Source organism: Carcharhinus amblyrhynchos, chromosome 1 (genome assembly GCF_965287045.1).
Source record: "Carcharhinus amblyrhynchos chromosome 1, sCarAmb.v2.hapA, whole genome shotgun sequence".
NCBI lineage: Eukaryota > Metazoa > Chordata > Chondrichthyes > Carcharhiniformes > Carcharhinidae > Carcharhinus > Carcharhinus amblyrhynchos.
The window spans coordinates 179,137,966-179,154,001 of record NC_137324.1 but is presented as its reverse complement, the minus strand read 5'-3'; positions in this window follow the sequence as shown (position 1 = coordinate 179,154,001).

The following is a 16,036-nucleotide window of genomic DNA, read 5'->3' as shown; positions in this document are numbered from 1 at the left end:
TAACTTTGATATCAATCATTTTCACATTGCCATTTTCAAATATCAAACAAAACTCTGTTTCTCATGAATGGCCCTTCCATTTCTCCAAAAATCTCCCCATTCCTGCAATCTTCCCACTGTAACTCCTCCAATTCTAGATTCTTGTGCATCTTAATAGCACCGCCACTGGCCTTACTTGCAGAGGTCCTGGTTGCCTGGGTTTGGGAGAGGGGGTGCATGATGTGGGGATGCCAGCGTTGGACTGGGGTGGGCACAGTAAGGAGTCTCACAACACCAGGTTAAAGTCCAACAGGTTTATTTGGTAGCACGAGCTTTCGGAGCACTGCCCCTTCATCAGGTGAGTGGAGGATTTGGCTCACAAACAGAAACCCAATCGTCCACTCACCTGATGAAGGGGCAGCGCTCCTAAAGCTCGTGCTACCAAATAAACCTGTTGGACTTTAACCTGGTGTTGAGAGACTTCTTACTGCCCCTTCTCTCTTAAATATTATATTTCTGCCATGGCCCCAGGCTCTGGAATCTCCTCTCTAAATCTCACCAACTTTTCCCCGCTCCCTTTAAGAAACTCCTTGAACTATTTGATCAAGCTTTTGGTTATCTGATTGTTGCACTGAGCATGGTGCCAGATTTTCAAAAGCTTCAATGAATTACTTTGAGATCTTTTATTGTGTTATTAAAATACAAGACATTTTCCTGAGTATTACCATCAATTAGGAAGTTTTATTGGCAAGCTCAGTTAAACTTCACCGCGTGATAGATTAGAAAACATCTTGCCGTGCAAACTGATGATAGATGTGTTAGAAATGTTAAGAGAGAGTAAGTTCCTTCCACTCAGCAGAGAGCAGCTAAAGTTCACCTTGATCCAGCAGTGAATGGAGATACTTCGAGAGCTGGTGAAGGTCATCAGCCTAACCATTAATTCTCTCTCTCTCCACAGATGCTGCCTGACCTGCTGTGTGTTTCCAGCATTTTCCACTTTATTCTTCATTTGTTAATTATTCGTTAATTAAACTTGGGCTTCTGTACACCAGGGTTAGATTTTCCACTATTGCAGAAAGTTCCATGTTATAAAAGAAATTCTTTCTCTGGGGTCTCTCGTGTTAATCAAGTTCTCTCAGACACTGTGTGCCTTCAATCTTAGAAATTCTTCTTTCAGTCTCAATGTCGCAGAGACTGGCAAAGAACTCTCCAATGTCTAAGAGTAGACTCGATGCAGGAACCTAATCTGATCTTTATGGTTCTGTCTGATACCGAGCTCAGGATGGCACGGTCGCAGAGTGGTTAGCACTGCTGCCTCACAGTGCAGGAACCTGGGTTCGATTCCTGGCTCGGGTCACTGTCTGTGTGGAGTCTGCACATTCTCCCCGTGTCTGCGTGGGTTTCCTCCGGGTGCTCCAGTTTCATCCCACAGTCCAAAGATTGTGGGTTTGATGGATTAACCATGGGAAATGTGTGGAGTTATGGGGTTAGGGTGGGGAAGAAGGCCTAGGTAAGATACTCTGTCAGAGGGTCAGTGAAGGCTCAATGGGCCAAATGGCCTCTCCCTGCACTGTGTGGGGATTCTATGAAGGATTACTCTGATCAGCAGGAACCAACTAAGCAGGGTCTCCCTATCTCGCTGCATGTTCTCTCTCTCATAATGCAGAGCTGTTACCTGATAGGATGTTGAGAGGGTATTCCGCGTGTTAATATTATTAAACAGTTCCAGTCTGGTGGTTGGAGCGTTAACCTCATGTCTGGAGGTTATTATGCTCAGTGATGCCTCACTGAGGTTTTAAAGGGTTAAAAATCCAGATCTGAGACACAGGTGCACAAAGTGTGACTCCATCATTTCCCAAAGTGTTTGGAAATTAAAATGAACAAAACAGGCCGTTCTCAGGCACCGCGCTGAGACTCTGCCCCATGTGTTAGGGGCAGTCCGCTCTGTGTGGTGGACAGTGAGTGTGGTTTCCATGGTAACTGTAACCCTCTGTAATCTTGTCCAAGTGTCCATTCATCATTCGGAAACCTGATGCTGGTGTTGCTGGAAATCTGGAATCAAAACGGAAATGCTGGATAGGAAATAGGAGCAGAAGGAGGCCATTCGGCCCTCTGAGTCTGTTCCCATTCATTATGATCATGGCTGATCATCCAACCTGTTAGCCTGACCCCTGCCCTCCCCCCATATCCTTTGATCTCATTCACCCCGTGTGCTCTATCTAACTGCTTCAGAAAGGCCAGCCTCTGTGGAAAGAGAAAGCGAGTTAATGTTTCAGATCGCTGACATTTAATCAGAACTCTGAACAGTTCTGAAAGAGGATTATCATTCGCCTGAATTGTTAATTCTGTTTCTCTCTCCACAGGCGATGCCAGACCTGCTGAGAACTTCCAACACACACACACACTCTCCAGGAGAGCCCACTCGATATGGTGAAACCAGATTTATTCTCCAGTCTGTGAACTGGGATTGTTGAGGTCCCAGAGCCCCAGAGAAAGCTGCATCTGACATGGACTAACTCAGCACTGACTGGGAGTTTAGTCTCTGATCTCACTCCTGTCATGTACTCTCTCTTTCTCTCTTTCTTTCATTTTTATACATTGATAAAGATATCGTCCTCACTCACAATGACACACTGCTTGTGAGTTCCATAGTTCTTTAAATCAAAGCAAAATGAGTTCTGATAGTGCAATTAAAACACAAAATACTTCTTCTCAATTACCCCAGTAGCATTGAATAGAAATTTAAAAAAATTAATGTGAGTAAATCGCACCAATTGCTTTGTAATGATACAAATATTCCAATCACTTTCTATGATCAAATTCATTTACATTTTAGATATTGCAAAAGTTCCTGACTTTGTTAACTTGCTGGTGAATAGATACCGAGTATCTGGCTGTGAGTCAGACGGGCGTGAGTTATATTTCAATGTTATCCCAGACTGTCCTTCAGATTATGACTGGCTGTCAGCTGGGGAAAAGTATCGGACGCACCTCTTCCATTCCTTATCTGAGCCTTGTTTTTTTTTTTGGCTGAGTGAACTTTTACATTCACCTTGTTCGACTATTTTCCTGAAAGTGGGACACTTTATTTCAGATTTCCTCTCGCCTTTGAAGATATGAAAGTTAAAACTTCCTTGTGGTTAATGAGCTGGTGTATCTGTCAGCTGGTTCTCCAACGAAGAAATCCACGTCTAACTATTCCTGTATTTATGCATTTACTTTTGATGTTGTGTTCATCAGATTGTTTGTTCTGGGTTGGTGCTGATCACTGGAATGATATGAATATGTTTACTGCAGTTTTCACCATCTGGAGACCCAGAGCTTCATCAGATCATCTTTTCTCCTCAAGAGTTTGAAGGGTTTTTTTGCCCCAAACTGAGGAAAAATTGAGGATTGAAAATAATTTCTTGACATAAGCAAAGTAAAGATCCAGTTTATTTGGCTAAACAGACCTCTCTAACAGCACTGTGGATGTACCTTCACCAAGGGTTCAAGAGAGCGGCTTAACAGGTGCAAGAATACAAGAGCAAGGAGATTATGCTGAACTTAGACAAAACACTAGTTAGACCTCAGCTGGAGTATTGTGTGCAGTTCTGAGTGCCGCACTATAGGAAGGATATTAGTGTATTGGAGAGGGCGCAGAAAAGGTTTACAAGAATGGTCCCAGGGATGAGAAACGTCAGTGATGAGGAGAGATTGGGATCGTTCTCCTTGGAGAACAGAAGGCTGAGAGGAGATTTGATTGAGATGTTCAATATCACGGGGGGGCTGGGCGGAATAGGTGGGGAGAAATTATTTCTGCTTGTGAAAGGATCAAGAACCAGAGGGCACAGATTTGAAAAAGAAGCAAATGTGAGTAAATCTTTTTCACCCAGCAAGAGGTTGGAGTCTGGGATGTTCTGTCTGGAAGTGTGGTAGAGGCAGGTTCAATCAAGACATCCAGGAGGGAATTAGATGATTATTTGAATAGAAACAGTGTGTAGGGATGGGGGAAAAGGCAATAAATCATAATGTTCATTTATTGAGCTGAGAGACACAATGGCCAAACAGCCCCCCTCTGTATAACTGGTCTGGGAACATCACCTTCTCAAGGGCAATGTGGGATGGGCAATAAATGCTGACAGTCTCAGTGCCATTCACCCCGTGAACAAATAATAAACAGTTCTGGCAATAAGTGAACTGTGTCGGGAAGGCAATAAAGAATATTTAATATCTACAGGAGAACAGCGCTGGATGTGATACATCTCTGCATTCCCAATAAACTGAGACAGCAGCGAGATTTGATGAATATTTTCAGATATTCTCGGAATATTGAAGCTGTTTCTGAGGTTGGAAATAAAGTAAAAGTGATGAGACAGATTGGCGAATGAACATTAATTACATCTTATTGAGTTTTAATTTTGTAAAGAACATTGGATAAAAGGTGGTGTTTTATATTAAAGTGGTTAGCAAAGGGAAAAGAATGGAAAGTTTGTCACACTGTGAGTTACTGAACCAATTCACGGAGCTTTATCAGCTGGGTGCTGCTTGCTACAGTTCAGGATGATGTGGAGATGCCAGTCCTGGACTATCACAGTAAGAAGTCTCACAACAGCAGGTTAAAATCCAACAGGTTTATTTGATAGCACGAGGTTTTGGAGCGCTGCCCCTTCATCAAGTGAGTCGCCTGATGAAGGAGCAGCGCTCCGAAAGCTCGTGATTCCAAATAAACCTGTTGGACTTTAACCTGGTGTTGTGAGACTTCTTACTGTGATAGTCCAGGGTGGAAGGGAGGACAAGTCTCCCAGATACCTCTGATGTTACTTTAATTTCACCCAATATCTGTTTTCCACAAGGAAATATTGAAATCTCTCTTCATAGATACTGCAGAATTCCAGATTCTCAGTGAAAGGTTCCACAGCACCACCTTTTCTCACAGTTAGCCATTCTTAAATTGTAACTTCCCTTCTCTCTGATCCCTTTTCCTTCCAATTTAATTTGTATTATTTCTGCTGTTGTTTTAATTTTTTTATCTCCTGGCTGGATTGTAACTTTAATTTTTTCCAGCACCAATTTGTTTTAATTCCACCCTGCTTTAATCGTGGTTACTATCGCGTTATTGCGTTTTCAGCAATTGTTTTCCAAAGTGCAACGTTCCTGCTCTCTCCAGGAGTCTGATGTTGCAGCTTCCCTTCCCACAGCTGGAAAAGCTTCTCCAGCTCTGGGAAGTAAACTTCTTTCTACACAGCCTTATTTCTCTTCCTTATGTTTTACATTCCCACGTGTCTGTCCCTGTCCTGCTGCAATGTTCCAGTGAAGCTCAACACAAACTGGAGGAACAGAATCTCATCTTCCGGCTCGGCACTTTCCAGCCTTCCCGTCTCAACATCAAATTCAACAACTTCAGATGATTAGCTCTACCCCGCCTCATCCACTTTGTTTTCATTTTACTTTATTTAATTTGTTATATTCATAGCGAGGGGGATTGAATATAAAAGTAGGGAGGTCTTGCTGCAGCTGTATAGGGCATTGGTGAGGCCGCAGCTGGAGTACTGTGTGCAGTTTTGGGCGCCGCACCTGCGCAAGGATATTTTGGCCTTGGAGGGAGTGCAGAGGAGGTTTACTAGGCTGATACCGGAGTTGAGGGGATTGAGCTATGAGGAGAGGCTGAATAAACTAGGCTTGTACTCGTTAGAGTTTAGAAGAATGAGGGGAGATCTCATTGAGACGTATAAGATGATGAATGGGATGGATAGGATAGAGGTGGAGAGACTCTTCCCGCTCAAAAAAGACAGTAGGACTAGGGGGCACAGCCTCAAGATAAAGGGGAGGCGGTTTAGAACGGAGTTGAGGAGGAACTTCTTCACTCAAAGGGTGGTGAATCTCTGGAATTCTCTGCCCGTTGAAGTGGTGGAGGCTGCCTCGCTAAATATTTTTAAGAAGCGGGTTGATGGGTTCTTGATAAGAGAGGGGATTAAGGGTTATGGGGAGAGGGCGGGAAAGTGGAACTGAGCCACAACAGATCAGCCATGATCTTATTGAATGGCGGGGCAGGCTCGAAGGGCTAGATGGCCTACTCCTGCTCCTATTTCTTATGTTCTTATGTTCTTATGTTATTCTCTATCTTTTATTCCTATCTTTTATTTCTCTATCTTTTATTTCTTTATGGCCTTTCTTCATTTTTCTCTCCCCTGCAACTCTTTCCCCCTACATCGTTCCCAACTTTCTCCCCCCGCTTCCCCTTCTCTACATTTTACCTCTGTCCCATTTTTCCTCCCCCTCCCCCCTCAACATCTCCAACTGTCACAGCTTACAGCTTCTCTGCCGTTTGGCCATTCATGCCCTTTATTCTCTCTATGGGCTGCCATTAGCAGCCTTTCCCCTGGTTTTTGTGACTGTGACTCATCTTTCATTCCCTCCCTCCGCAGTATAAATATCTCCCACTTTCTCTGCCTTTTATCTTTGACAAAGGGTCACCTGGACTTGAAACGTCAGCTCTTTTCTCTCCTTACAGACACTGCCAGACCTGCTGAGATTTTCCAGCATTTTCTCTTTTGGTTTCAGATTCCAGCATCCGCAGTAATTTGCTTTTATCCTTATTTTTCTCACTTCACTCGTTTTCCTTGGAGATTCTGAGCCAATCGATTATATTAATTAACAACTATTACCATCAGCACACTGGCTGCAAAATCATTTCTCTCTTTTCCTGCCTCCGGCTCCGAGTGCCGCTGAGTTAAGAAAAATTAAGGAATGGTCGGGATAGGTTTTATAATTTTTGTAATGAATGTAGAAAGATTAAAACCCTGTTTCCGTTGGCCAGATTTACCACACCCTCAATCGATGGTGGAGAGGATTCTGAAAAATCATCAAATTTTATCCTGAAGTTAAAGTTTATTTATTTGTCACAAATAAGGCTAACATTAACAGTGAAGTTACTGTGAAATTCCCCAAGTCGCCCACACTCCGGCACCTGTTCGGGTCAATGCACCCTAACCAGCATGTCTTTCAGACTGTGGGAGGAAACCGGAGCACCCAGAAGAAACCCACGCAGACATGGGGAGAATGTGCAGACTTCACACAGGCAGTGACCCACACTGAGAATCGAACCTGGGTCTCAGGCGCTGTGAGGCAGCAGTGCTAACCACTGTGCCACCGTGCTGCCCACATCTATGATAAAATTGAGCCGTGACTCGCGATCCAGATCTGAATTGTTCCTTTGGAAACTTTTACTGGAAAAACCATTTTCACAGCCAGTTTTCCTGTTGCATATTAATATTGTCAGCTCACTTTAACAGCAGAGATCAAACAGTGAGAAGTTGTCATACTGGGTTACTGAGATTTATTAGGCAAAGTGGCCACAGTTCCAGATGACCATAGGCTGCTCTCCCCTCTGAGGGGGTTGGGGGGAGAGAGCTGACTGGTGGTGATTTAACCTGAGGGTCACCGCACCTCAGGCGAGGGGCAAGGTTGGGAAGGCGGGGCCCTCACAAATAACCTCAGCGGGAACGGGAACTGAACCTGTGCTGTTGGCATCGCTCTGCATCACTGTCCATCCAACTGAGCTAACCAATCCCTTCACAGTGTTGCTGTTTACGTCCAGGACGGAGATGAGGGAAAATCTGCCAAATGTCTCTGATGTGTAATCAGACAACACAGAGACACATTGGTTTATAGTCAGTGATGGGTCGCCGGGAATACAAATGTCAATAGTGAATCAGATCTCATCTGTCCACCAAAATCCTTATCGGAAATAACATTCCACAACTAAATCCGGAAAATATATTCACAGAAAATTCATATCCACAAACATCAAACTGTTGTTGCTCAGTGAAACAGAGTGAACTATTATAAAACTCGGTTAGTTTTTACCAAAATATATTTATTCATAATATTAGTTAAAGTACTTACTGAAACATTGCTTATTGAAAGTTGGAGGAAGTGTATTAGAATTCACTTTTACTCCATGTAGCATGTTGTGTTCTGAGGTTTAATTCTCTTCCTATTTCGGGGATATACCCTGAGGGGTTCCACACAGTTTCCAGCCCCTTGGTCCGTGCTATAAGGATGTTAGATGTGATTTCCTCACTGTGACTCTGTGTAGCTGCCCCAGGCTTTAATGCATCCTTCAATACACAGTCCTGGACTTTGGGATGCGCCGGCACTCTGTTATTTTAATTTTAATATAAATTTGATTTGCATTTTTTAGCCTGAATTATACACTGTCTGTACAGGTGTGTCAAAGTCTCAAGTCTCAAAGATACAGACAATGTGAGTGGAGAGACACTGCAGGAAAAGGCTGTCCCAAGGCATGGTACATTGGGGAGACCATGCAGACGCTACGACAACGGATAAACTAACATCGCTCGACAATGACCAGGCAAAACTGTTCCCTTCCTGTTGGGGAACACTTCAGCGGTCACAGGCATTCAGCCTCTGACCTTTGGGTAAGCGTTCTCCAAGGCGGCCTTCACAACACACGACAGCACAGAGTTGCTGAGCAGAAACTGATAGCCACGTTCCACACACATGAGGACGGTTTCAACAGGGATCTTGGGTTCATGTCACACTATCTGTAACTGTCACGACTTGCCTGGGCTTGCAAAATCTCACTAACTGTCCCATCTGGAGACAATACACATCTCTTTAACCTATGCTTAACCCTCTCTCCACTCACACTGTCTGTACCTTTAAGACTTGATTACCTGTAAAGACTCACATTCCAACCATTATTTTGTAAATTGAGTTTGTGTCTTTATATTGCCCTGTTTGTGAACAGAATTCCCACTCACCTGGTGAAGGAGCAGCGCTCCAAAAGCTAGTGGATTTTGCTACCAAATAAACCTGTTGGACTTTAACCTGGTGTTGTGAGAATTCTCACTGTATTTACCCCAGTCCAACACCGGTATCTCCATATCTTGGTGTGCTCTACCGGTTCCAGGAGATTTGGAAGATGTGATTGGCTGCACTGTCTCTGGTGCAGATCCTCACGGTGACAGCAGTAAACCAGGGCAGTCCGTTGCCAAGCATAATCACAGGCCGATCTAATGGTCACCAACACCCTCATACGTGACTGTCTGTGTGGAGTCTGCACATTCTCCCCATGTCTGCGTGGGTTTCCTCCGGATGCTCTGGTTCCCTCTCACAGTGTAAGGATGTGCAGGTTAGGCGGATTGGCCGTGATGAATTGCTCCTTAGTGTCAGGGGGGTTCAGCAGGGTAAATACACGAGGTTACAGGGATAGGGCCTGCTGTCGATGGGCCAAATGTAGGGATTCTGCGAGGAGGAGGAAGAAAACCCTACTGGTGAGGTCAAACTCAAGGTCAAGTTTTAATTCCTTGGAAGTTTGTATTTGTTAACAGGAACTGACCATTCTTTTCATTGCACAAAATAAAGCTGATTTGGGAGGAATGCAAATTCCCCATCCCCCCTCCCCGCATCCCCCCCCCCCCCCCCGATCCCACTCCCCACCCCACCCCCGATCCCACTCCCCTCCTCTACCCGGCCATGTTACTCCCCCCCCACCCTCCCAGTCCCACTCCCCACCTCTACCCGGTCATGTTACTCCCCCCCCACCCTCCCAGTCCCACTCCCCACCTCTACCCGGTCATGTTACTCCCCCTCCACCCTCCCGGTCCCGCTCCCCTCCCTGGGTCTCTCTGTGTGGCCGGAATTGAACCCGAGTTCCTGGCGCTGTGAGGCAGCAGTGCCAATCACCGTGCCACCCTGCCAGCTCCATTTGTGAACACAAAACCAGGAAAATACTCGATCTGTGACACTGGCAGCGGTGTTGCAAAGTGTGGGATTGAAGCTCGAATATAAATTATAAAGAGACTGTAACTTTCCAATCCATTTTAATTACCATCAAAAACATTCCACAATCTGACAATGAGTTGGCAGGCAGATACAGAACAAGCAGTTGTTTGGTTTGGTGCCTGTACTTTATTTATGAGCCTGGGAAAGGTTTTTTTTTAAAGGGGTTTGTTTCTGAATGTTGGCGCTGGTTTGAAATGTGATGGTGGGTCTCTCATTTGGCTTGTGTCTGTGTATCAGTGTACACAGTGACTGGTGCCAGAGAGGTCACACAATAAACACACTGTGCGGGAGATTATACAACAGATGTCACAATGTACACTTGGACAGTGAGTTTCCCATGAATCTGACTGGGGTTAAATAGCCACAGACAGCTTTAATTAAAGTGCAACAGTTCGAAACCTTGCTACGTTTGATTAACTCAATTCACAATATCACTAAATCATAATCAAGAAATATTTTTCTTGCTTTATGTAAATCAAATTAAATCACACAATTTAATAGTGAATGTCTCACTTGGTGTGAGGCCCCACCATCAAATTAAACTCCACTGCCTTGTGTTGTCCATTTGGCCAAAATAAAGGACTTCATCAAATTTATTAATTTTGTCTTTTTCAATTTCATCATCACCCACTGCAATAAACTCCGAAAGAAGTCTCACAACATCAGCTTAAAGTCCAACAGGTTTATTTGGTATCATAAGCTTTCGGAGCGCTGCTCCTTCATCTGGGGAGTGAGTAGCACTCCACAAGCTCGTGATTCCGAATAAACCTGTTGGACTTTAACCTGGTGTTGTGAGATTTCTTATTGTGCCCACCCCAGTCCAACACCAGCATCTCCACATTACTGCAGTAAACAGGGAAATGAGTGGAGCAATGCCGTGAGTTGTATTCTAGGGAGAAAACCATCACCAAGGGAGGTTCAGACTACACAGAAAATCTTTCTATGCCTTTTAGCTTTGACAAAGGGTCATCTGGACTCGAAACATCAGCTCTTTTCTCTCCTTACAGATGCTGCCAGACCCGCTGAGATTTTCCAGCATTTTCTCTTTTGGTTTCAGATTCCAGCAGTCGCAGTAATTTGTTTTTATGTTAATTTAGCAAAGCTATAGACTCGCTTACAGTGGGCAAATCTCCAGGTGATGGTACGGCAGCTGCACTGATCAAACGTTGCAAAGCAGCGTTCCCACGGCATTGACACAAACTCCTGGATAAAAACAAAGTCCTTTCAACTGATCCGCTGAAATATTCCCCAGTGGAATTGTGATATTGAAGACTTGTTGCAGTCAGTCAGTGAAGTCCAGAGAGAGAGAATTGTTCAGTTAACTAACACTTTGTGTCACAAACACACGGATGCTGTTGTAAAGAACTCTGAGATATTTAATGTTCTGCAGTGAAAAAGCTTCTCCAGCAGAGTTTTGTCCATCAGCTACTGACAACCATTTCACATCCTATGCTACTCACAGGCTGGAATCTTCCCTCTAAAGAAAGTTCTCTTTCTGTGAAGCAGCTTTTCTGTGGTTCTATAAAGGAGCCTGCAGTCAATCTTTAAAGATTAATTTAAGGGACACAGGCGTGCTGGGCTGGGCCAGCATTTATAGCCCATCTCTAATTGCCCTGGAGAAGGTGGTGGGGGTGGGGGGGGTGAGCTGCCTTCCTGAAGCGCTGCAGTCCGTGCGGTGTAGGTACTCCCACAGTGCTGTTAGGGAGGGAGTCCCAGGATTTTGACCCCCCCGACAGTGAAGGGGACAGTGAGATACTTCCAGGTCAGGATGGTGAGCGACTTGGAGGGACATGCGAACAGTGTTCCTGCTGTGGACCAGTGGGAAATCCCACCCCCCTGAGAGCCTGACACGGAAATGCTGATCCCAAACCGTGTCCCCCAGCCGGTTTTTCATTCTTGGCCCCTCTCCAAATTTGGGGTTCTGCCCAATCAGAGAGCAGACGCTGGCTGGAGGAAAAAATTCCAGTCATGGTGTTTTACATTGCAAAAGGAGTCCATTCTGCCCATTGTATCTGTGCTGGCTCTCTGGAAGGACTTTCCAATTAGTTTTTATCTTTCAACTGATCCTCTGAAATATTCCCCAATGAAATTGTGGAATGTCAGTGCCGTGCTGCCCCCTGTGGCCTGTGTGAACATTACCACCCAGTTCCAGGTTTAACTTTAACCTTCTCAATCAGTGACAAATCTATATAGATTTTCAAAACTTCTGCCTGAGAAATAATTGACGGCAGATTTAGGCTGATTTCTCACTGATTCAAACTGTGGTCATGTTTTAAACTTGATGTAAATAGGACAAGCAACACAGGACAACAAAACATTCCAGCCAAGCTCTCCCTCTGAAACAAATATTTAAAGCAAAGTAATTAAAACGTGAACAAAACTCTGGGTTTATTTCTCGGAGTGTAATTGGACAGGTTGTGGGTTGGCTGCATTTCGAGTACTGAGTATTGTTCTGGTGTCTACAGTATAGAAAGCACAGCACAGCGCTGGAGAATGTGGAATAAAAACTCATAAGGCTATTGGTAGAATTTAGAACTTGCCGTTATTGGGGGAAGGATCAGACAGGTTGGATTTCCCCTTTAGGAAAGCAGCAGCTTGTTTAATTCTCTCTTGGTGTCACGTTTGTTACCCATCCCTAATTGCTCTTGAACTGGGTGTCTCACTTGGACATGATGTGGAGATGCCGGCGTTGGACGGGGGTAAACACAGTAAAAAGTCTGACAACACCAGGTTTAAGTCCAACCGGTTTATTTGATAGTAAACTCACAAGCTTTTGGGGTAACCCCGAAAGCTTGTGAGTTTACTATCAAATAAACTGGTTGGACTTAAACCTGGTGTTGTCAGACTTTTCACTTGGCCATGTCAGAGGGCAGTTGAGAATCAACCACACCGCTGTGACTCTGGGATCACACGTAAAGTTAAAAATTTATTTGTTAGTCACAAGTAAGGCTTACACTAACGCAGACATGGGGAGAACATGCAAACTCCACACAGACAGTGACCCAAGGCTGGAATCGAACCCAGATCCCTGGTGCTGTGAGACAGCAGTGCTAACCACTGTGCCACCCATGTGGTTATGATGAGGAGATGCCAGTGTTGGACTGGGTTAAACACCATGAGAATTCTCACAACACCAGGTTAAAATCCAACAGGTTTATTTGGTAGCAAAAGCCTCTAGATTTCGGAGTGCTGATCCTTCATCAGGTGAGTGGGAATTCTGTTCACAAACTGGGCATATAAAAGACACAAACTCAATTTACAAAATAATGGTTGGAATGTGAGTCTTTACAGGTAATCAAGTCTTAAAGGTACAGACAATGTGAGTGGAGAGAGGGTTAAGCACAGGTTACAGAGATGTGTATTGTCTCCAGCCAGGACAGATAATGAGATGTTGCAAGCCCAGGCAAGTCATGGGGGTTACAGATAGTGTGACATGAACCCAAGATCCTGGTTGAGACCGTCCTCATGTGTGCGGAACTTGGCTATCAGTCTCTGCTCAGCGCTGTTGTGTGTCGTGAAGGCCGCCTTGGAGAACGCTTACCCGAAGATCAGAGGCCAAATCTTCAGATAAGCGTTCTCCAAGGCGGCCTTCACGACACACGACAGCGCAGAGTCGCTGAGCAGAGACTGATAGCCAAGTTCCGCACACATGAGGACGGTCTCAACAGGGATCTTGTGTTCATGTCACACTGTCTGTAACCCCCACAGCTTGCCTGAACTTGCAAAATCTCACCCGTGTAGGTCAGGCCAGGTGAGGATGGCAAATTTCCTTCCCTAAAGGATACTAACGAACCAGGTCAGGGTAGTTTCATGGTCACTCTCATCACTAAATCAGCTTTCTTTTTAAAAACAATTTCAGATTAATTTAGTGAATAGTATTTTAATTCCATGTTGGTGAAATACGTTTTGAGCTCTGGTTTCTCAGATCAGTCCCCAGGCTGGTCCAATGATATAACCACCGTGCAGCCAGTCCCGGATGTAGTACCAGAACGCTTCTGTGCCACAGGCATCATTTCCAATTTCTCTGAGCATTTCAATTCATTGAATTAAATCCATTGACTCTGTCTACACTTCCCGCTGCCTCGGCAAAGCAGCCGGCATAATTAAGGACCCCACACACCCCGGACATTCTCTATTTCACCTTCTTCCATCGGGAAAAAGATACAAAAGTCTGAGGTCCCGTACCAACCAACACAAGAACAGCTTCTTCCCTGCTGCTGTCAGACTTATGAATGGACCTACTTTACATTATGTTGATCTTTCTCTACACCCTCACTATGGCTGTACCATGATATCCTACACTTTCTCCTTTCCTTCTCTAAGAATGGTATGTATAGCACACAAGAAACAATACTTTTCACTGTATGTTAATACATGTGCCAATAAGAAATCAAATCAAATTATTTTAGTTGTAAAAATATTGGAGATCGGCAAATTAAGACCATAAGACATAGGAGTGGAATTAGGCCACTCGGCCCATTGAGTCTGCTTCGCCATTCAATCATGGCTGATATTTTTCTCATTCCCCATTCTCCTGCCTTTTCCCCATAACCCCCAATCTCCTTATTAATCAGGAACCTATCCATCTCTGTCTAAAAGACACTCAATGACCTGGCCTCCTCTGCGGCAAAGAGTTCCACAGATTCCCCACTCTCTGGCTGAAGAAATTCCTCCTCATCTCTGTTTTAAAGGATTGTCCCTTTAGCCTGAGGTTGTGCCCTCTGGTTCTAGTAACTCTTTATCTGTTTGACAGTCCAAAGAGGTGCAGGTGAGGTGGATTGGCGATGTTAAATTGCCCCTTAATGCCCAAACATATATAGGTTAGGGAGGATTAGTGGGCTAAATAAGTGGGGTTACTAGGTAAGCCTGGCTATGAGCCGACACAGACTTGATGGGCCAAATGGCCTCTTTCTGCACTGTGAGGATTCAAGGATTCTATGAATAAAATGAAGAATCATCCAATCGAGTAATAGGGGTGAAGCAAGTAATCTGTAAATACTGCTGGTGATTAGAGAGGCAAAGAGAATATTAATTGTAACTGGGAGATTTACTGCAGCTGTGTAGGGCATTGGTGAGAGCACATCTGGTCTCCCTATCTGAAAAAATATTTAATTGCATTAGGAACAGTTAAGTGAATGTCCACCTGATTTGTTCCCGGCACCAAGGGTTTACATTATGAAGGAATGCTGAACAGGTTGGTCCAGGAACCCAGGGGAGGGTGCAGTTTATAAATGAAGGGTCTCCCTTTTAAGATGCAGATGAGAAGGTTTTTTACTCTCACAGGATCGTTAGTTCTGTGGAATTCACTTCCCCAGAAACCAGTGGGTCATTAAATTGATTGAAGGCAGAGTTAGATAGAGATTTGATAGACGGGGGGTGGGTGGGGGGCAGTGGGCAGGGAGGGGGCAGTGGGCAGGGAGCGTAACTCAGACTACAACCAGATCAGCTACGATGTTATTGAATGGTGGGGTGGGCTCGAGGGGCTGTGTGGCCGGTTTTGCTCCCAAGTCCTGTGTTCCCCTGGAGAGAGAGGGCTATTGAATTCACACAGCGGTGTGGAGGGTGGACATGCCAGGGGGTCAGTTGCAGGAGGTGGAGGAGGGGGGTGGAGGCGGGTGGGGTGGGGGTGACATATTCGGGGTGGAGTCTCGCCAGAATGAGCATCTCTTTTCAGATAATTAATTGTAATTTTATCGCTTGATTCTTTTTAATGTACCATTAGCTATCAGTAACAATTGTTAGCAAATTGATGTTTTCGTAAGTTAATGAATATTATTATCAATCATTTAACTTCTTTTTATATTTTAGTTGTTTCAGGTCACACAGGGATTGGCCCAGAGAATCCTGCACAATATCACAATTCAGATGAGAAAGAGGTGAGAGGCGATGATTGGATATGAAACACTTTACTGTCTATTTATTAAATGGCTGAATGTTCCTGTAACTTAGAGACAAATGAATAGGAACCTGTCACACAGCCCTCTCCTCCTGAAATAGAATCCCTTTGTATTTATGAATGATTTTTTTGTGTAATCTCTGGGGCTGGGTGGTAAAAACTGAAAGGAAGTCAACAAGTTGAGAGTTTCCATCACTGAACATGAAAACTCAACAGCAAACAAATCGTTTGATTCTTATTTCTGATGATGGTTTGAGATTGGGAAATATCACTTCCTTAAACAGGACACTGAAATGTGGAGGAAATGATGAAAATATCAATACAACTGGAACAGAATGTTGGTCTGTGAAAACAAGGATTGTTTTAGAC